The 21,707-nt window shown below is 46.7% G+C and overlaps 2 long non-coding RNA genes across 6 annotated transcripts; one reads left to right on the top strand and one right to left on the bottom strand.

Moving 5' to 3' along the window:
- Positions 1–191: 191 nt before the first annotated feature.
- LOC122689647 lies at positions 192–21,226 on the top strand. 4 transcript variants are annotated; one of them, XR_006339868.1, is made up of 5 exons: positions 201–501; positions 732–839; positions 19,333–19,426; positions 19,775–19,855; positions 20,425–21,226. It is a non-coding gene; the product is annotated as an uncharacterized LOC122689647 (long non-coding RNA). The 4 variants fall into 4 exon arrangements; XR_006339866.1 differs by having other exon boundaries at positions 192–839; XR_006339869.1 differs by lacking the exons at positions 19,333–19,426; positions 19,775–19,855; positions 20,425–21,226 and adding exons at positions 3,455–3,629; positions 3,757–4,395 and having other exon boundaries at positions 201–839.
- LOC122689648 lies at positions 6,065–9,350 on the bottom strand. 2 transcript variants are annotated; one of them, XR_006339870.1, is made up of 4 exons: positions 9,230–9,350; positions 8,442–8,535; positions 8,013–8,093; positions 6,065–7,443 (listed from the first exon to the last, which is right to left on the bottom strand). It is a non-coding gene; the product is annotated as an uncharacterized LOC122689648 (long non-coding RNA). The 2 variants fall into 2 exon arrangements; XR_006339871.1 differs by lacking the exon at positions 9,230–9,350 and adding an exon at positions 9,020–9,223.
- Positions 21,227–21,707: the final 481 nt, after the last annotated feature.

The raw sequence follows: 21,707 nt of genomic DNA, 5'->3' as shown, positions 1-21,707 counted from the left end.
CTCGTTTCTGATCCCGCCTCCTTATGACTATTAGCTCCGCCCCTCCCCCAACCCGCTTCTCCCGCCCCTCCAGCCCAACTCCGCCTCCATATTGCGCCTGCGCACTAGCAACCATCTGCTCTTGAGGGCCGAGACTGCGCAGGCCCCGGTAGGGCTCACGGCCCCGCCCACCCCCGCCCTCGGGCCCGCCTCCAGGGAAAGCGCTTCCGCAAAGGCTTGGCGTGTCAATCAAGATCAGAATGGTAGTGGGATTTCCCGATGTTTGGCAGTCTAAATGCAAATGCCTCAGGTAAAATCACACCCACTGACCTGAAATAGGGCCAATGGGAGATGGCTTCCAGTCTTATGTGAGACCCATTCTGTAGCAGGAGAGCATAATCAAAGGGATATAAAGTTCCAGCTGCAATTAGAGAAAAAGAGAAGTGATCTGAGCTCTGCATCCTGATGAACCTCTCGGGCAGGAAATGAGACACTGAAGCTTGGGGCCCTCTAGACAGAATGGTAAGAACAGAATTGCTGCTACCTTCAGCCCAAGATATTCATGAAATGCCAGGAAGAGCAAGGCACCCAGCCACCCTGAAGATCTACAGGCAGAAGAGACTGCCAGTCTTACTCTCCTTTCCAGTGGGAGTGGGCGGGAGTTACTGACCACAGTAAGGCTATTTGCTGGGAAAATGGGGTTTTTTTTCTATTTTTTTAATATTAATTAATTTGGCTGCACTGGATATTAGTTGTGGCATCTGGAATCTAGTTTCCCAAACAGGGATTGAACTTGGGCCCCCTGCATTGGAAGCATGGAGTCTCAGCCACTGGACCACCGGGGAAGTCCCTGCTGAATGGTAAGTCATACGTAAGACATGCAATTTTTGTTAATTGCATGTCTAATTCCAGTTAGAACTGTAAAGTGTATTGATATGTTTAAAGAGTAAACAATGCCAAAAATTCTACCCACTTAGCTAATCTGCTAATACAAAGTCTTTAGAAGACCTAGTGGTGTGGTGTAATAAAAGATGTCTCAGGCACAAGGGACCGAGATTGTAATGCAGGCTCAGCAGGAATTAACTGTGTGCTTGCTGCTTCTAGTTTGGTCCTACTGACTTCTGAACTAATCTTCTATAAAACCATGCCGGTCACCCTACTTCTCCTTGCCCTTGGGAATATCAGAAAATTTCTCCACGATCCCCAAATATGCATTCATGGCCTTCATGAAGTGGCTAAAAGGATCCCTTCTCATAGGGAAGTATTAGATTACCTGCTACCTTTAGGGGATCGGGGTCCCCAGGTGGCTCGGATGGTAAAGAATCTGCCTGTAATGTAGGAGGCCAGGGTTCGATCCCTGGGGTGGGAAGATCCCCTGGAGAAGGGAATGGCAACCCACTCCAGTATTCTTGCCTGGAGAATCCCATACACAGAGGAGCCTGGCGGGCTACAGTCCATGGGGTCGCACAGAGTCGGACATGACTGAGTGACTAGCTTTAAGGGGAATACTTCCCTAGACAAAGGGGCGAGCTTAACAAAGAGGGGAACTTTTAGCATGGCCTGGAGACCCCATCCCCTTGCCACCAGCTCCTGTTCTTAATGCATCAGACACCAGAGCTTAGAGCTCCGCCCCAGTTCAGGTGACAATGCACGTGACAGAGCCTCAGCTTCCTTGGTCATGCTGGTGTTCATTGTGAATAATAAAAACATACAAGTGAGATCTTCTGGAGCAAATGAATCTTATTGGAAGAACACACGTATTCAACAAAATACAAGAAACTTAAGCAACGAATACATTTTAAAGACACAGAAATGAGGTTAGCTCAGGGAAACTCAGCAGTATGTCCTGCTTCTTTCTTTTCCTTTTTTTTTTTTTTGGCCATGCCATGCAGCATGTGGGATCTTAGTTCCCCCACCAGAGACTGACCCCCTTCCCTATTGGAAGCATGGAGGCTTAACCACTGGACTGCTGGGCAAGTCCCAACAGTATGTCTTTTTATATTCTCTGCAGTGGAAGGTTACCAGGCTCTCACTCATTCTTGGGGGTCTAGTCCCAAACTATAACAAAAATATTACTGGCTCAACTAGCATAAGATGAAAAGTATACCAAACCAAGTAGCTATGGCCAGGAAACTCAGTGACACAGAAAATAGAAGGCTGTGGGAAGGTTTCAGAGAATAGAGGCCTGCTAGAGAAACCAGTGAGCCTGACACAGTGCCTTCCATCCTGTGGAATACAAATACAGTACACACACGCTTTGACATGCCCCCATGGGTACAATATTTTTAAAGATTTCTTGAGGAAGCACAAAAGCACATATTATACAAAATGAAAACAACCCAAAGTCCAAGCCATTCCCAAAGGCCCCAAAGTCAATTTCTGGTCAAATGACAACTCGCTGATGTCACAAGGCCAATCCTCGAACCGAAGTCCTCCTCATGAAGTTGACGACTTCTGTAGAACTGCTGTGATTCTATGAAATTCAAAATCCTATGGACTAAAGGTTAACCTTATACACCACTAATGCAAATACTATGTATACATAGAGAAACCAAGGCAAAACCATAATACAGAAGCTGTAAATGGCATTACCCATTTCCCCAAGGAGAAACATTCTTCCCTGTCAGTTCTAAAATCTAAAAACACTTGGAGGGAGGTGACACTCATTTGTGATCATGGAAGGGTCTTTTTTTTTAAATTTTTTTAAACCCCTTTATTGAGGTATTAGCAATGCCTAACACACAAAAAGATGCACACAGGTAATGTATACAATCGAATGGGTCTGGAGATAAGTATACATCCATAAAGCATCTCCATAATCTATACCATAAACACACCCATCCACTCTGAAGTTTCATTCCACCTTCATAATTTATTATTATTAGTATTTGGTAATAGAAACATGACAGAACAAGATCTACCCTCTTAGCCTTTTCAGGACACATCAGTTCCAGGGCCTGGAGGAGATGCACAGGTGCTTGGTTCCTGGCTTTAACTACATCCTATATCCTGTAGCTCAGTACTCTGACAAACTACTAGAGGAAAATCTACAACAGGACTTTCAGCATTCTGGAAGGTGCTTTGTCTGACTGATGGGGAGAGGCTGGGTAAACCAGTGAATCTCCTTAGGATTCATTGAGGTGGGTCCACTGCTGCTCTTTTCCAAAGCTGATAAGAAGTAGTACAGTAGGCTTGCACATAAATAAGGAGAAGCGAAGGAAGCTCAGAAAGCCAACCCTAATAAAAACTGTGAGGTGGCCTGGCTGGCACCACTCAGTAACCCATTTTGTGTGAATCCTGGAGTCAGCATAGTGGACTGGGAGGGCAAATTCAAATCCAGAGGGATGAAGAGACCATTCACATTGTCCATGAATGCACAGATTTGGCTTATTCTGTCCACTCTTTTTGACAGAGCTGCACACTAAAATTCCATACCTAAAATTCTGCTGGATCTGAGTCCTTGTCTCCTTCCAAGTATTCTAGCAGGTCCTGTGCACCACAAGACACAGAAATCGGACCTCTGCCAATTGGAGATCAAATCTCTGCTCCTTCAGAGTACTTGAGAAAGGGAAGGTGAGAGATGAAGTTCAGCTCCGCTTGCCAACAGACTGCTGACATCAGCAGAGCGACTTAAACCATCTCTAAACAAGGTTTGTAGCTTTAATCCTCATCCCCAGTGATCCTATTGATCACAGAGGATTCGCCCTGAGGACATATGTATGGGTAAAAAGCTCCTAGAGGATAAGCAGTCACTCATCCTTTTTACTTGTCCTTCAGGTGCTGTTTCCACAAGTTCCTCTTGAGGAAGTTCTCTGCCCAGGTCTGGCTTTGGCCAGGACTTTAGAATCAGCACTTGGAGGGACGGTGAAGATACCCAGGGGACCTGGTATCTCACGGGGAGCACATTGTAAGGGACACTCAAATAAGGAAAATTAAATTGCTCATGCTGAAAAGGAATGAGGACTTCTTTCTCACCTTTCCTCAAAAACTCTGGAGTATGGTCAGTTCTTTGTCTGACTCTGCTAAATCACTGCAGTCGCGTCTGAGTCTGTGCGACCCCACAGACAGCAGTCCACCAGGCTCCTCTGTCCCTGGGATTCTCCAGGTAATAAGCTGCCATTTCTGACTCTCTGCAATGTATGCAAATCTTTTCTGTAAGTTAAATAAGCCTCTTGGTAATTTGACAAACTAAGAGTGTTCCTTCAGGGATCTGGCAGCAAAAGCAGAGACCAAGAGCCCATAAAGCAACAGGAAAAGAGCAGAAAATATCTCCGGGAAAAAAAAGAAAAGTGTAAGCAACAGCAGTTCCTTCTCAGAACTCCCTTGGATTATATACTGTGCAACAGTTCAGCTGGACAAAGAGCTCCCTCTCCACAACAGCCATTTTTCACAGGTCTAGGCAACACAGAGCAAGGAAGAGACAGCAAAGCCTTCACCTGCAGACAAAATCACAATTCACTTGGGAAAATGGAAAATAATCCTGTTCCCATAATAAATGACCTAGTTTATACAAAAGCTGTATCTTCTTATAGTATATCCATCAGGGTCCATTGTTAATTTCTGTCCCTCAGCTATGCTAACCCAAAGGAAGGGCACAGGAATGGAGAAAGGAGACAGGAGAAAGAGCCCTGAACCCACAATGCCCATCACAGTCGTCACACCAAAGACCCTTGTCCTCCCCACTGACAGTCTTTCCTTATACTCTCAGAGCCTCCTCCTCATAGCCCTGCTGGGCCCAAATTTCCTGAATCAAGAGAAAGCAAAAGCCTGACATGCAGAAACCATCAGGCCTTTTCCCTCCCCCAATTGAGCTCCCCTCTCCTCTCCCCCACTCCAGTAGCACAACACGACAAACAATGCATAACTGTCCCTCCACTGTTGTACCAACACCAACTTCTTCCTTGAGTGCAGAGAAGGTCCCCCTGAGGCAATGTCACCCCCCACCAACAGGAAAACCCAAATGGAAGAGGAGCCACCACCAGCCATATTTCTGCTAGAAAGAGTTTCTAGCAGTTACACGGGTGGGACAGAGAGCTACAGCCTGGGAATGCAGCCCTCTCTAGCAAGAGGAATACAAGGGCTTCATCCTCCAGCTGGGGCACCTGACTCGGGAGGTTCCTGGACATCCAGGCTCATCGGCATATGCCCCGAAGCAAGCAAATGGCCCTGGATTCAGGGACAGTTCACTGACAAGACCCATCAGACCTCTGTCTTCCAGCCAATGCGCAGAGTGTGCTCAGTGGAAGAGTGCAGAAAGTGAATGTGGAAAGTTCCAACCACATTCTGACAGAGTTGGGACTCCTCAGGATTCCCAATGTGCCCTCGCTCGGCACAATGGCACAGAATTCTGACATCAGGCTACCGCCAATTCTGCCCCAGACTCAACACTTCCCATGCCCCACATGCTGCCATTGCCAATATGCACCTTCTTTAGGACTTTAGCAAGGCACCTGAGGTGTGTGTCAAAGGAAGAAGTGTCTGGTTGGTATATCAGTAGAACACACCAGCAACAGCAGTTCACATTCATGTGCCTCTTTATGGCCACAGATAGTCTCAACAGAAGAGTTGAGCAGTCTAGTCAACCAAGTGTAGTCAACATCAGTGGGAGCCTCCCAGGAGACCCTCTGAGACTACTGCTCTAGGGTACAGTATAGGAGGGGGAAAGGTCACATTTCCTGAGCCACTTTTCACAGCCTAAGGCAGTGCACAGACTGAAGCAGGAACACAAGAACATCCTTAACAGTGAAGTCCAAAATTCTGAGGAATGCTGTCACACAGGGTAAAGCCTTCATCATGAAAGTCTCACCTTTGCCAGAAAGAAATCCACTCTCATGTCACACTCAGCGATGTGCATTATGATTTTCATTCCAATTGCTACAACGTTCCCAGACAGTACCAGGGATTGAGAAATAGGTAGGAGACACTTTTGACCACAGAAAGTCCAATGCACCGTTCACATTGAGGGCCTATGTCCTCCTGTCCAGCTTTCTCCTTGTGCTCTGACAGCAGCTCTACAGAGGGTCACTCTTCCCAGCCCCTTCCCCACCTCTAGGCTTTAGGCAGCCCAACGAAGGTCCGTATGTAGTCAGTCATTCCATCTTTCCTGATCAGGGAACTCCTTCCCACTTTGAGCCTCTAATCTCTGCAGTACTTCTCCTGAAAAGAACCGACAATCAAAAGTGGCCTGAGAACCACTCATGAAACTCATTTAGTTCAAGATTCAATTGGTACAGCTACTATGGAAAACAGTATGAAAGCCCCTCAAAAAATGAAAATGAGAACTACCATCTAGTTCAGCAATCCCACTTGTGGTATGTATCAAAAGGAATACCTCACACCAAGAATTTATAGAACATTAATATTCCCACAAGTGAGTACACATTCACTGAGGTACTGTCTCATGAGGCTAAGTGACATAGCTGGCCTAGGAATGAATTCCTGGGAAAGAACCAGCAAGCCAGATTCCATCTCAAATTCAGAAGACGATTACCTTCTCTTTCCACGAGAGCCCTGATTTGTGAGACTGTCACCAACTGGAGAGTCACCTTCTTGAAATCCTCAACCTTGTGACTTATTTTGAAGTGCCAATACACCACAGATTGACCTCTTAAACCATCCATTTAGGTTTTCTTGACCCCTGCCTCCAATGAAGTCATCCAAGATGACTTTGATGGGCAGTGGGAACAAGTGTGTGTGGAAGGGGAAGCAGGCCTCATGGTTATTCTTAAGTTTCACAATTGTCTTGACTAGGAAATAAGCCAGTTTTGATCATCGTCATGTCACCTGGGGAAGGAACATGGGCTTAGGACAGGTTTTTCTAAGTGTCTCAGGCTTCAGGTTTTCACTGAGTAGGAAGCTATCATGACCCCCATCTTTCACAGCTTTAAAGTAATTTCACCGATTAGAGGGATGAACAAAACATCTTTAAACATGCCCTCTAAAGACTACACACTTTAGTTTCCAGTCGCAAAGAGATGTGGATTTTCTTTTAACCTTTGGTGAATGAAATTCAGGTTCTGTGATGCCACCTTCTGGATAAAACCCGTGCTAATAAAGCAACAGAGGAGCCCGAGGTTTCCATGAAACTAGAGCTTAGAAGTGTCTTGGAATGCACCTTAGAAGAGTTCATATTTCTATTTAGGGTTTCCCCCCACCCCAACTGTGAAAACTCTTCTGCAGATTTTCAACAAATTAACCACTGCCCCGAAAAGAAGTAACTTTACACAGACAGTGAAAGAGAGGAGACCTTTTCAGCACTGCCAGGTAACAAGCACCCTCTTGGTGCCGGAACTTGGTGCTGAGCCACATCAGCTTTGGAATAAGGCATCAGAGATGGCCACACAAGAAAGTGGCTCAGAGCAAGGCAAGGTGTGAGTTGCTGGGCTACCTCTTGGCATCATAGCAGGATTAAAGAGGCTGGTTTCCAAACAGAAGCCCCGTAATATCTGAGGAAATTTGCTGGCCCTGTGAAAGGAAACAAACGTTTGGTTGAAATGGGGGCCTGGACAGGTAGGGAGATGAGCTAAATGAAGCCACAGTGATCTGTTCCCACATTCTGGAAATGGTGTGCTAATCCCTTCAGTACCTCCTGTGTGCTGAGCACTTTACAAAAACCGTGCAAGAGATATCCCTGAGAGCAAGGTGTGATTCCCATTTGGCAAATGTGGAAATTGAGGCTCAAAGATGACAGTAAGAAAGAGTCAGACTCAGACACTAAATGTATTTTTAATGAAACAGGAGGCATTGTCTCAGCAACATCTGCAAGGCAAAAAATAAAAATACCGCGCCCCCCGCCTCCCCCTCCCCGACAAACGGCGGATGAGTAAACATTTAATGAAGTCTTGACCTGCATATTACTTGAATTGGTAGCCTACATCTCCAGGACCCTGCAAAGTAAATGCCCACCCACTTATAGAGGGGATAGACTGGCAGACTATCATGCTCTGCCACTCACTTGGTGTACAGGCCTCATCTTTCTCCCCTTTCCTAAATAGAGCTGGCTTGAAATTACATTCAAATCCATGTTCCCTTACCTGAAAAAAGCAGCACTCTCACAGTCTCTGGATTCCTGAAATTTGTTTTTCACAATCCCGTCCAGTCCAATCTGCTTCTGCCTGGTATTACAAGTGTTTTCCAAAAGGATATAAAGATCAGAACTCTGATGTGAAAATGGCAAGATCAGGCTTTTTGGAAAGGTGACATTCTAATAAATTCAGTATGTCTGTAATAATGGCACTCACGCTGAACTGGAACAAGATGCCACTGACTAGTCAAAGACATCGATTATAAACATAGTGTCTGAGCAGTGCTCAGGGCAGTGATCCTGACAGTGTTGCAAGTTCCTATCTTAGAGACCCAGGGAAGACATTTCAACACCATGTTAAAAAATGTTGCAGCTGATGCGATGGATGCTACCCTCCTCCCAGCATTTGTGGCCCCACAGAACATAAGGTTGCACTTACTCATCTGCCAGGTCTGGACAGCTAATCCAGGGTCCACTCTCTTCTCATTACAGGCCCATCGGCTGGCCAGTACTCGATTTTTCCATCACAGGTCCTGAAGGAAACAGTGATTATACAGGTCTACAAGGAGACTTGCTTACAGATGGACAGCCTAACACAGTTGCAGGAAAATTAGGTAACTTGGAAGCTCGTAACACGAGTGGCTGGGGCAAACTTCCCCTTCCCCTGATCCACAAAACACCAAGGCAGCCAAGGGCCGTCAGCTGTCCTAACACCGCACGGGATCCCTCAGAGCCTTACTGTCTCGGTTCACGTGGTAAAGAACAGAAAGACCCTCAATGGTTAAAGGTCACCAAAATGGCCAAGATCAACATTTGAAGCAAGCCCTGGCAACGATATATCCACCCCAAACACCCTACAATATAAAGCAGAATCAGCTCCATGGCAGCCGCCACTCACCTGTCAGACTGTCAGGCACCCCCACCCACCCCGCCAAATGCTCCGCCCTTCCCTCACTTTAAGCCGCAAACACGACAAAGCAGTGAGACCACAATTGGGAAGGAGGCTCCAAGACCCACATTTAAACAAAGAACGTCTTCTTCAAGTTTCATCATGCCCGTACAATAATGCCCAACACCAAACCCGGAAGTGCCTGAGAGATCTTCTCCGCCATCTACCTAGGAGCCCGCAGACACGTCTGTCAAAGTGTCCATGAGGACACACTATCTACCCGACTCTCCCACTCACACTGCAGACGGCCAGATACGAATAAAGTTAGTAAAACTTACACTTCCGGGATCTCCAGAAAGGGAGCTGCCATGTTAAATCCTAACCGAGGGAAACGGTCTACGGAAGCCCCCACAGCACAATCCAGACAGTCAAGCGCTTAGGCACGCGCTAGGGCTTCTTCCACAGTTTCACGCCCCCCCCCCCCCCCCGCCAACATCGTCATTGGTGGGCCTACGATGATTGACGGGGAGATTGGCCATTCCTCTCAGGGAGGTCCACTGGTGGGAAACTGTCCATTTGTCAAGGCCCAGCTGACGTCATGAAATCTCTGCTCCTATTCCTTTGTCTTTCTGTATCCGTGTCCATCCCTCAATGCCTAGCTCTACTTCTTAGGCCCTTGCACATACCTTGTGCTTTGTTTCTTGTCATCTTAGACTTTGGAAAGCATGCACGTTCAAGTTACCCAGGCCTAGATCAATTCCATTCCCCTCCAGGAAGTCTTCCAAGTTTTACTACTCCACCCCAATGGTATATCGGGGCATTATTGCTGGGTTTAGCTGGACCGATCTTCTGATGTTAATTACTGCGCTGTATGAAGCCTTCTTAAGTAACATTTTCTTGCTTAGAAAATCGGTGGTTACTGTCACCTCCATCTCCTCTTCATTTCCAGTCAGTATGGCTATCTGGGGTGGCACGGTGTGTCTTTAACTATTTTGGAAATGATTGATACGGAAAGTCCTCCCAGAATTTGGGAGAATACATATTGAACTAAATGGATTTCACAGCTGATTGGCCAGCCAGTTTGATTGTTTGTTCTTTCACAGAGAGGCTTATAGAGGTTACAGGATCACCCCAAGGCAGGAGCCTCTCTGATCAGGAAAGATGATATGGCATATAGACCATGGTCCCTCCTTCAGAGGCCCGCTGGTTGCAGGTGAACAGAGGGTGGGAAAGAGCGGCACTGGATGCATCTGCTCATAATGATTAAGGACAAGGGCCTGTGGTGTGAAAGATATGAGAATTCTTGTATTCAAAGAAGTGTTTTCTTCCCCTTCCACATCCCTGTCCCTGCCTGGGATCAGCAGAGCATGGGGACTGATGATGGCAATGCACATGATTGGGTGAGACATGAGAATAGATTGCCTTCTGGCACAGGTGAGACTTTTATAATGGGGGCTTTATCCTACTTCACATCATTCCTCAGACTTTTAGATGTCACTGTTAGAGAAGTTCTTATGTTCCTGCTTCAGTCTGTCCACTGCCTTAGGCTGTGAAAAACAGTTCAGGAAATGTGGCCATTGCCCCTCCTATACTGTGGCCTAGAAGGGTAATCTGAGGGAGTCTCCTGGGAGGTGTCCACTGATGTTGACTACACTTGGTTGAGTAGACACTCAGCTCTCGTGTTGAGATTTCCCTGTGCACTGTAAAGAGACAACTGAAAGTGAGCAACCAATTCTTGTTATGTTCTACTAATATACCAGTCAGACAGTAGTTCCTTCAAAGCACATCACAGGTGCCTTGGGAATGTCTTTAAAAAGGCCCATAGTGGCAGTGGCAGCATGTGGGCATGGTGAATGTTGGCTCCAGCCCTAAATTATCTGTGGCCTCTTGTCAGAATTCTGTGTCCCATGGGGCATGGGGAAAGTTGGGTCTGGGTATTAGGTTGGCACTCACCTGAGTCAGACGTCGGTGTCCTAAAGGGGCAGGGGAAATATTGGGTCTGGGGTGTAAGTTGGCTCTAGCCTGAGGCAGACCTTGGTGTTATAAAGGGGCCTGGGAAATGTTGGGTCCTGAGCATAAAATGGCTCTGATCTGAGTCAGACTTCTCTGCCCCAACAGACATGGGAAATGTTGGGTCTGGGTGGTAAGTTAGCTCTGGCCTGAATAAGACTTCAGTGCCTCAAAGGGCATAGAAAATGTGGGGTTCCAGGCATAAGGTGGCTCTGGCCCAAGCCAGACTTCTGTGGCAAAGGACATTGGAAATGTGGGGTTCGGGACTTTAGTTGGCTCTGGCCTAAGTCAGACTTCTCCATAGCAAGGATCATGGGAAATGTTGGGACTGGGTGGTAAGTTAGATGAGGCCTGAGTCAGACTTCTGTTGTGCAAAGGGCATAGGAAGTGTGGGGTTTCAGGCCTAAGGTGGCTCTGGCCTGAATCAGACTTCTGTGCCACCAATGGCATAGGTAATGTAGGGTCTGGGGCAGAAATTGACAGTAGCCTGCTGTAAGAATTCTGTGTCATTGTTCACAGCAAGGGTATATTGTGAATCCTGAGGTGTCTCAGCTCTGTGTGTGGGAATGTGCTTGGAACTTTCCACGTTCGCTTTCTGCACTCTTCCGCTGAGCACACTCTGCACATTGGTTGGAAGAAAGAGGTCCCATGGGTCTTGTCAATGAACTGTGCTTGAATCCGGGGCCATTTGTTTCCTTTGGGGCATGCGCCAGTGAGCCTGGATGTCCCTGAACCTCCCGAGTCAGGCATCCTGGCTGGAGAATGAAGACCTTGTTTTTCTGTTGCTGGAGAGGGCTACACCCCCAGGCTGTAACTGTCTCTCCCCTTGTGTATCTGCTAGAAAGCCTTTCTGCTTGGCTCCTTTTCCTTTTTCATTTGGGTCTTCCTGTTGGTGGGGGTGACATTGCCTCGAGGGGATCTTCTCTGGACTCTCAAGGAAGAAGGTGTTGTTGGTACAACAGTGGAGGGCTGGTTATGCATTGTTTCTGGTGTTGTGCTACTGGAGTTGGGGGGAGGAAAGGGGAGCTCAGATTAGGGAGGGAAAGGGTTCAATGGTTTCCCCATTTCAGGCTTTTGCTTTCTCTCGATTAGGGAAATTTGGGCCTAGCAGGGCTATGAGCAGGAGGCTCTGAGAGTATAAGGAAAGACTGACAGTGGGGAGGACAAGTGTTGTGGTGTGAAAATTGTGGTGGACATTGTGGGTGCGGGGCTCCTTCTCCTGTCTCCTGGCCCTGTTCCCTCACACTACCATTCGGTGGCCATAGCTGTGGTATAGAAGATAGTAAAGCACATGGATACTTGTGAAGTGAGTGAATGTGGGCCTCTATTCAAGGTGAGGCATTAATATTGGGATCAGGTCTTCACATTTCGTTTTCCCAGTGAATTGTGGGCTTCTCTGCCAGGAGATGATTTTGCTACCTCTGCTCTTTCTGTGAACCATTTAATGTTGTTTATAATGTTTTATACTCTTGCACAATAACAGAAGCTGAGGGAGTTCTGAGAAGGAACACCTCTTGCTTCTGAGGATGCTGTAATCCTCCTGAGATGCTGAGTGCCCTCACCTTTTTGTGATCTTCTCCTGCAGCTTTATTGACTCTGGTGCAATGCTTTGATGGTCATTTCTTTCTCTGATTGTCCAGAAGGTCTAGCAGTTTCTGGTTTCAGGGCCAGGCTGTATGTGTCTCCCTCAGAACTGTTGCTGTGGGGATAAACGTGGTGCTGAAAGGGGATCTCTGTGAAGCACTGGCTATCCCGGCACTCAGCAGCAGGGTCTCACTGCACAGGCACATGCATGTAGCCTCCCCATGACTCCTGCACCATGTGTGCACTGTTAGAACTCTGTTATTTTGGTGGAGATCAAGGGTCTCTTAAATCTGTAAGACTCAGTGTTCCTCTCCCAACCCCACCACCACACACACACACACACACTCAGAGCAGGGGGGTCCCTGCCTCCTTCTACCCTCCTTTTTCCTTAAATGTGGTGTCAACTTGCAGATGAATGACTGGGTGACAGGAAGCCTACAGGAAAAAGGGATGAGTAGGGGTCTGCCCATTCTGGGCTCCTTTTCTGCTTTTTGTTCTGGTTCTTTTCCCCACCCCAGGTATGCCAAGACTAGAAAGGCATGAAGCACCTTTCTGCCAAGAGTTTGAGAGTGACTGGTGGTCATCTCCTGACATTCGGAATGGTTCTTCAGGTAATGAGGGATTCTGGTGAATCCTGCAGCAAGGGTGGATAAGACTGGAGAGGCTGTGAGGATCCTGGAAGACTCTAGGGAACAAGTCTCCTCCAGACACAAGCAAATGCAGGCTAGTCTGTGCCTTGCTTCCTGTGCTGGTGTCCTATCAGCCTTCCTCCTCCCTCCCCGTTCTTTTTTTTTTTTTTCCTGTCTCTATATCCCTCCAGCGATCATCTATCCGTCTATCTGTATCCCAGGGACACAGGCTAGGGACACAGGCTACAATTGCATCCTGGTCTCCAGCCACGGTGGCACAAACATGAAGGTCGGGTTCCTGCTATGTGTGGTCTGAGTTTGTCTGCTGATTCGGACAAGTGATCTGGGTCAAATTTGGGCAGCCAATACTCTTCCAGATGTAGATCTACTCTCGCTGAATGACCCAAGTCCCAGAAGACGACCCACCACAGTTTCTATACCCTGGCCCAGCCCTATGTTTGTGGCAACATGGAGCCCATCCAATGAGGGGAAGAAGGAGGGTGGCAACTGTGACACTGACCATCCACATATAGGCTGAACTTCACAGGTTAAGAGCACAGTCTGCAGCCAGAATGCCATCAGTTCAGAAACTAGGCACGTGTCTGGGTTTACTAGGGACACTCTCACACTGACCAACCGATAGATGGGCCAAGGTCTTGATCAGGCAATATACAGAGGTAAGTTATAGAAGTGCAGTGAACATTCGATATCATTTTCATTCAAATGTTATTCAGTCTGCCCTCAAATATTATTCAAACACATTCAAACAAAGAAATTAAGACACGACTTTTCCCTATAAGATGTACTATGATGGTTGGAAAATCTAAAATTCAGAATGCAGGAAAACAGGCGGTTTCATTCCATTCGTGGGTGGATTAAGTTTTGGAGACAGCTTTTGTAGGAGGTGTGCATATATTATATAAAGTTGAGAACGTGAATGACTTTATCTGCGCACAGGCGCACGTGCATGCTGATGGACTTTAGTTCAATGGGGACACTCATGGCCTGGGCAGAGTGAGGAGCATCCAGGATTTGGAGAGATAGGCAAGTAGGGTGGGTCACAGGCCCACTCCTGATCCCAGGAGGGGATGCCTGGTGGTGGGGGCTTTCCAAGCATGCAAAAGGGAAGTACCAGAAGGAAGGCCCAGGCAGGCAGATCCCAGAGGATATCTGCAGGCCGCCCTCAGCCAGGTGGTGAGGGCTCAGGCTAGAGCCCGGCTCAGGCAGGCAGGGTAGAGGTCTGGCCCCGGGGCCCTTGGAGGGCTCCACTAGGGGCTGCCAATCGCTTGGGGCCTCCCTGAGCAGGTGCTGGATCTCAAGATGCGTCTGCCAGTTGGATTCAAGCACTCTTGGAGGCGGCCAGAGAGGTGGTCATTCCACTCCTCCAGGTGGCCCAGAAAGGCATTTACCTGGTCCAACATGTGGTTGATGGCAGCGTACACTGCTTGTTCGGCTCTGCCGTCGTCCTGGCCTTTAGCACCCACATCCACAGCCCTATTCCACGCAGCAGCAGACAAGGCAGGTTCATGCACCTGCAAGACTCTCGTGATATTGGAGTGAGGCAGAGATGGGTGATGAGTCTCCCTTTTTCTGCTGACCCTCTGTTTTGATCTGTTCTGCACAGTGACACCCAAATGGTAGATTTGAAAAGCAAATTGGATCTTAATGGAGTTTACCACATCCAACCCACGTGTCCTTGCTATGGGCCTCTTATCTTTTCCCGTTTATCTTTTGCACTCTTCTCCCATGAGGCCAGAAGATGCATTCTTCCCTGAGAAGGCCATATTCTTTCACATTCCTGCTCCTGTGCACTTGCTCCTCCTTAATCCTTTCAACTGCCTCCTCTCTTGCCCATGTTCCACGTCAACTCTCCTGCAACACACATTTCAGCCTGCTGCATCTTTTCTTCACAGACGGGCCTGATACACTCAACCAAAACTTCAGTACATTTTTACCAATTTCTCTAATCAGGGCACGACCCGCGTTGTGCCTTCTGGTAAAACCAATGAGAGGACAACGAAGTTTATGTCATTCTCATGGGGAATATCGAATATCATGGGGGCTCTGCTAATGAAAGGTACTATTTCAGTGTCCCTTTATGTGCTATTGAATCTTCATATGTATTGCGCTGTATATTGAGCTATATTATACCAGGAGAAAATGAGCAACTAAGCTGATGAATTGGAAACTGGTGCTACAAGTTTTAAGAACAATACATACAGATTTAAACATGCAAAAGTTAATAAGTCAACAAAGACATCAGCATAGATGTAAGTAATAATTGTGGAACAAAACAACTGGCAAACTGGCCAACACGGTGTAAGATGTGGATTATGTTACATTAATGGTAAGTAGAAAAGGAATCAGAGAAAGTAGATGAGTGTTGGCAGAGCTAGCATGGGAAAGTCTCCAGAAAGGAGGTTGTATTTGACCAGAGACCTGCCTGGTGATAAGGTAACAGTCCTAGTTAGTGTGTGTTAGTCACTGGTCTAAATGCTTGTCATGAACTCACCAAGGGTCATGGCAGCCTGATGACAGAGTTCTTATTAGGATCCTCACTCGACTGATTAGGAAACTGAGGCACAAAACAACGAAGGATATTCAGCTGGTAGGAGGAACAATCGTGGTATGAATCCCAAGAGCATACCACAAGCCCATGTACTATACACAGTAGGTAAGAAGATATGCTTTTCTTCAGACAGACCATGAATGTGGAATGAGGTATCAATGAGACAAGAATGAAAGGCAGGCCTTTCCTGGTGGTCCAGTGGTTAAAACTCAGTGCTTTCACTGCTGTGGGCCCAGGATCGGTCCCCTGGTCAGAAAACTAAGAACCCATAAGTTGCACAGTTAGACAAGAGAAAAATGAAAAAGAATGAATGGTGGCCACAGATCAAAGAGACACTGGTGATCTGAAAGATAGGACCTGTGTGGTGTGGTCATTGTATGCCAGGGATTGAGAGGGTCCAGCATGTATCCATCTGCTGACGCCAGTCAGAGGGACAAGCCTAGCAACACATGGGAAAGACTTGGCAGATCCTGGGGCAGGATTCACATCAATGGCCCCACCCTTAGTTTTCTTCCCTCCCCATGTGGATTCATCATCCATTACTGATTACTGGACAAGGCCTGCAACAGCTCTCCTGCCCTCTGGATCTTTATCAGAGTCTCACCTAACAACCCCAGTTCCAGAAGAGCTCACCTGTAAGCTTTCTCTGGGCTTGCAAAGGAGAAGCTAATCTAGTGGAAAAGAAACCCCTCTGTGCCAAAATCTGGCTGTTTGTTTCTGGTATCTTAGTTTCCTCACTCATAGTTTGGAACTAATTTTCATGTATTTGATTTTGCTGTTTCTTCCGAGTTCTATTTGAGGACTATGAAGCCAAGTCTAACAGCTGCAGCTGGATGCAATGTTCCAGGTGTATCAGTCAGAAATATTCAAGGGAACAGACCCAATAAGAGACATTTTATATCTATATCTATCTATCTATTTATATCTATCTATCTATATCTATCTATACCTATATATCTATCTATATATTGTCTGTTGGTTTAGTCACTAAGTCATGTCTGACTCTTGTGACCCCATGGACTATAGACCGCTAGGCTCCTCTGCCCATGGGATTCTCCAGGCAGGAATACTGCAGTGCATTGCCATTTCCTTCTCCAGGGCATCTTCCTGACCCAGGAATCAGACCTGGGTCTCCTGCATTGCAGGCAGATTCTATACCAACTGAGCTATGAAGCTATATATATATATATATATATATATATATATATATATATATATATATATATATGAAGTTATATACATATGGGCTACCTTCATAGCTCAGTTGGTATATATATATATATATATATCTTGAGGTTTATCTTGAGTTTAGATCCCTATTTCTGGAGGCTGAGAAATTCCACAATCTCCTGCCTACAACGTATAAAACCAGGAGAGGCAGTGGTATAATTCAGTCCCAGCCTGAAGGCATGTGAACCAGGCGGGGCTGGTGGTGTGAATCTGAGTTGAAGAGAAGGAGAAAACGAGGAGAATGGTTCTATCTCAAGCAGCAAGATAGGGAAAAAAGGAAAGAATTCTTCCTTTCTCTGAGTTTTGTTCCATTTGGACCCTCAACGGATTGGATGATGCCTACCCACATTGGGGAAGGCCTTCTATTTCACTAAGTCACCCATTCAAATGCTCATCACATCCAGAAACACCTGCACAGATACAACCGGAAATAATGTTTAATTTGGATGCTCCATGACCAGTCAAGGTGGCATGTAAAATTAGCCATCACAGTGGGTAGGGCCACGTCATGGACTGCTGCATAACACTGTGCACACCACACAGCCTCAGATACCGTCCTAAAGGATCTCTCCCACGGGAAGGACAGTGCTGGCATCAGATCACCTTTCCTCGGAGCACTGTGCACTGTGACCAGGCAGTCCAGCTAAGGAACCCAGTGGCTATGTGGTCCACACACCATGTAGAGTGTAGATGAGTTAAACACTCAAGGTAGTCAAGCCTAGGGGAACTGTGCCCTCTTGTCTGTACAACTCACAAATTGAGAGCAGGTGCAGAAATCTCTCAGCAAGAGGCTTCCTGGAAAGAAGTGGGCTTCCAGTCTCATCTTGCATAACTGTGAAGCTTAGTGACATTTGCAGCAGAGATATGAAATCCTCATTACTTTCTTCCTATAGCAATAGGAGAAATAACTCTTGTGGTTGGGGTGGGAACATGAATTCAGGAAAAGAGCTAGGGAAGTGATTTATGCCTGGGCCTTGTAGGAAGGACAAGATTTTCACAGATAGAAAAGCAGGAAAGGATATGAAATTCCTGAAAAGGGTGGTACCAATCCTAGCAAGTTTCTAAGAGTTAGACTGTTGTCAGAGTTCCCTGGTCTTCCCCAAATGTCTGCAACCTGAACTTACTTGCAAAAAATCCAAGTGCAAACCTCCCTCAAACCATGCACAGCCCAGTACGATCTGAACCCAGGGCTCAGAAACAAGTCCTCTGCATCTCTGCTGTGATACATCTCCATGTCCGTATCTCATGTGAAGAACTCACATTTTGCCTGGAAGGAGTAAAACTTGGAAGGCTTCCTGGAGGGGGGATGGAATTGATCTAGGCCTGGGTGAATTGAACATGCATGCTTTCCAAAGTCTAAGATGACAAGAAACAAAGCACGAGGTATGTGCAAGGGCCTAAGAAGTAGAGCTAGGCATTGAGGGATGGACACGGATACAGAAAGACAAAGGAATAGGAGCAGAGATTTCATGACGTCAGCTGGGCCTTGACAAATGGACAGTTTCCCACCAGTGGACCTCCCTGAGAGGAATGGCCAATCTCCCTGTCAATCATCGCAGGCCCACCAATGACGATGTTGGCAGGTGGGGGCGTGAAACGTTGTGGAAGAAGCCCTAGCGCGTGCCTAAGCGCTTGACTGTCTGGATTGTGCTGTGGGGGCTTCCGTAGACCGTTTCCCTCGGTTAGGATTTAACATGGCAGCTCCCTTTCTGGAGATCCCGGAAGTGTAAGTTTTACTAACTTTATTCGTATCTGGCCGTCTGCAGTGTGAGTGGGAGAGTCGGGTAGATAGTGTGTCCTCATGGACACTTTGACAGACGTGTCTGCGGGCTCCTAGGTAGATGGCGGAGAAGATCTCTCAGGCACTTCCGGGTTTGGTGTTGGGCATTATTGTACGGGCATGATGAAACTTGAAGAAGACGTTCTTTGTTTAAATGTGGGTCTTGGAGCCTCCTTCCCAATTGTGGTCTCACTGCTTTGTCGTGTTTGCGGCTTAAAGTGAGGGAAGGGCGGAGCATTTGGCGGGGTGGGTGGGGGTGCCTGACAGTCTGACAGGTGAGTGGCGGCTGCCATGGAGCTGATTCTGCTTTATATTGTAGGGTGTTTGGGGTGGATATATCGTTGCCAGGGCTTGCTTCAAATGTTGATCTTGGCCATTTTGGTGACCTTTAACCATTGAGGGTCTTTCTGTTCTTTACCACGTGAACCGAGACAGTAAGGCTCTGAGGGATCGCGTGTGTTGTTAGGACAGCTGAGGCCCTTGGCTGCCTTGGTGTTTTGTGGATCAGGGGAAGGGGAAGTTTGCCCCAGCCACTCGTGTTACGAGCTTCCAAGTTACCTAATTTTCCTGCAACTGTGTTAGGCTGTCCATCTGTAAGCAAGTCTCCTTGTAGACCTGTATAATCACTGTTTCCTTCAGGACCTGTGATGGAAAAATCGAGTACTGGCCAGCCGATGGGCCTGTAATGAGAAGAGAGTGGACCCTGGATTAGCTGTCCAGACCTGGCAGATGAGTAAGTGCAACCTTATGTTCTGTGGGGCCACAAATGCTGGGAGGAGGGTAGCATCCATCGCATCAGCTGCAACATTTTTTAACATGGTGTTGAAATGTCTTCCCTGGGTCTCTAAGATAGGAACTTGCAACACTGTCAGGATCACTGCCCTGAGCACTGCTCAGACACTATGTTTATAATCGATGTCTTTGACTAGTCAGTGGCATCTTGTTCCAGTTCAGCGTGAGTGCCATTATTACAGACATACTGAATTTATTAGAATGTCACCTTTCCAAAAAGCCTGATCTTGCCATTTTCACATCAGAGTTCTGATCTTTATATCCTTTTGGAAAACACTTGTAATACCAGGCAGAAGCAGATTGGACTGGACGGGATTGTGAAAAACAAATTTCAGGAATCCAGAGACTGTGAGAGTGCTGCTTTTTTCAGGTAAGGGAACATGGATTTGAATGTAATTTCAAGCCAGCTCTATTTAGGAAAGGGGAGAAAGATGAGGCCTGTACACCAAGTGAGTGGCAGAGCATGATAGTCTGCCAGTCTATCCCCTCTATAAGTGGGTGGGCATTTACTTTGCAGGGTCCTGGAGATGTAGGCTACCAATTCAAGTAATATGCAGGTCAAGACTTCATTAAATGTTTACTCATCCGCCGTTTGTCGGGGAGGGGGAGGCGGGGGGCGCGGTATTTTTATTTTTTGCCTTGCAGATGTTGCTGAGACAATGCCTCCTGTTTCATTAAAAATACATTTAGTGTCTGAGTCTGACTCTTTCTTACTGTCATCTTTGAGCCTCAATTTCCACATTTGCCAAATGGGAATCACACCTTGCTCTCAGGGATATCTCTTGCACGGTTTTTGTAAAGTGCTCAGCACACAGGAGGTACTGAAGGGATTAGCACACCATTTCCAGAATGTGGGAACAGATCACTGTGGCTTCATTTAGCTCATCTCCCTACCTGTCCAGGCCCCCATTTCAACCAAACGTTTGTTTCCTTTCACAGGGCCAGCAAATTTCCTCAGATATTACGGGGCTTCTGTTTGGAAACCAGCCTCTTTAATCCTGCTATGATGCCAAGAGGTAGCCCAGCAACTCACACCTTGCCTTGCTCTGAGCCACTTTCTTGTGTGGCCATCTCTGATGCCTTATTCCAAAGCTGATGTGGCTCAGCACCAAGTTCCGGCACCAAGAGGGTGCTTGTTACCTGGCAGTGCTGAAAAGGTCTCCTCTCTTTCACTGTCTGTGTAAAGTTACTTCTTTTCGGGGCAGTGGTTAATTTGTTGAAAATCTGCAGAAGAGTTTTCACAGTTGGGGTGGGGGGAAACCCTAAATAGAAATATGAACTCTTCTAAGGTGCATTCCAAGACACTTCTAAGCTCTAGTTTCATGGAAACCTCGGGCTCCTCTGTTGCTTTATTAGCACGGGTTTTATCCAGAAGGTGGCATCACAGAACCTGAATTTCATTCACCAAAGGTTAAAAGAAAATCCACATCTCTTTGCGACTGGAAACTAAAGTGTGTAGTCTTTAGAGGGCATGTTTAAAGATGTTTTGTTCATCCCTCTAATCGGTGAAATTACTTTAAAGCTGTGAAAGATGGGGGTCATGATAGCTTCCTACTCAGTGAAAACCTGAAGCCTGAGACACTTAGAAAAACCTGTCCTAAGCCCATGTTCCTTCCCCAGGTGACATGACGATGATCAAAACTGGCTTATTTCCTAGTCAAGACAATTGTGAAACTTAAGAATAACCATGAGGCCTGCTTCCCCTTCCACACACACTTGTTCCCACTGCCCATCAAAGTCATCTTGGCTGACTTCATTGGAGGCAGGGGTCAAGAAAACCTAAATGGATGGTTTAAGAGGTCAATCTGTGGTGTATTGGCACTTCAATTAAGTCACAAGGTTGAGGATTCCAAGAAGGTGACTCTCCAGTTGGTGACAGTCTCACAAATCAGGGCTCTCGTGGAAAGAGAAGGTAATCGTCTTCTGAATTTGAGATGGAATCTGGCTTGCTGGTTCTTTCCCAGGAATTCATTCCTAGGCCAGCTATGTCACTTAGCCTCATGAGACAGTACCTCAGTGAATGTGTACTCACTTGTGGGAATATTAATGTTCTATAAATTCTTGGTGTGAGGTATTCCTTTTGATACATACCACAAGTGGGATTGCTGAACTAGATGGTAGTTCTCATTTTCATTTTTTGAGGGGCTTTCATACTGTTTTCCATAGTAGCTGTACCAATTGAATCTTGAACTAAATGAGTTTCATGAGTGGTTCTCAGGCCA

This window comes from Cervus elaphus, chromosome X (assembly GCF_910594005.1).
Source record: "Cervus elaphus chromosome X, mCerEla1.1, whole genome shotgun sequence".
Classification (NCBI taxonomy): Eukaryota; Metazoa; Chordata; class Mammalia; order Artiodactyla; family Cervidae; genus Cervus; species Cervus elaphus.
This window is presented reverse-complemented; position numbering and strand designations above follow the sequence as displayed.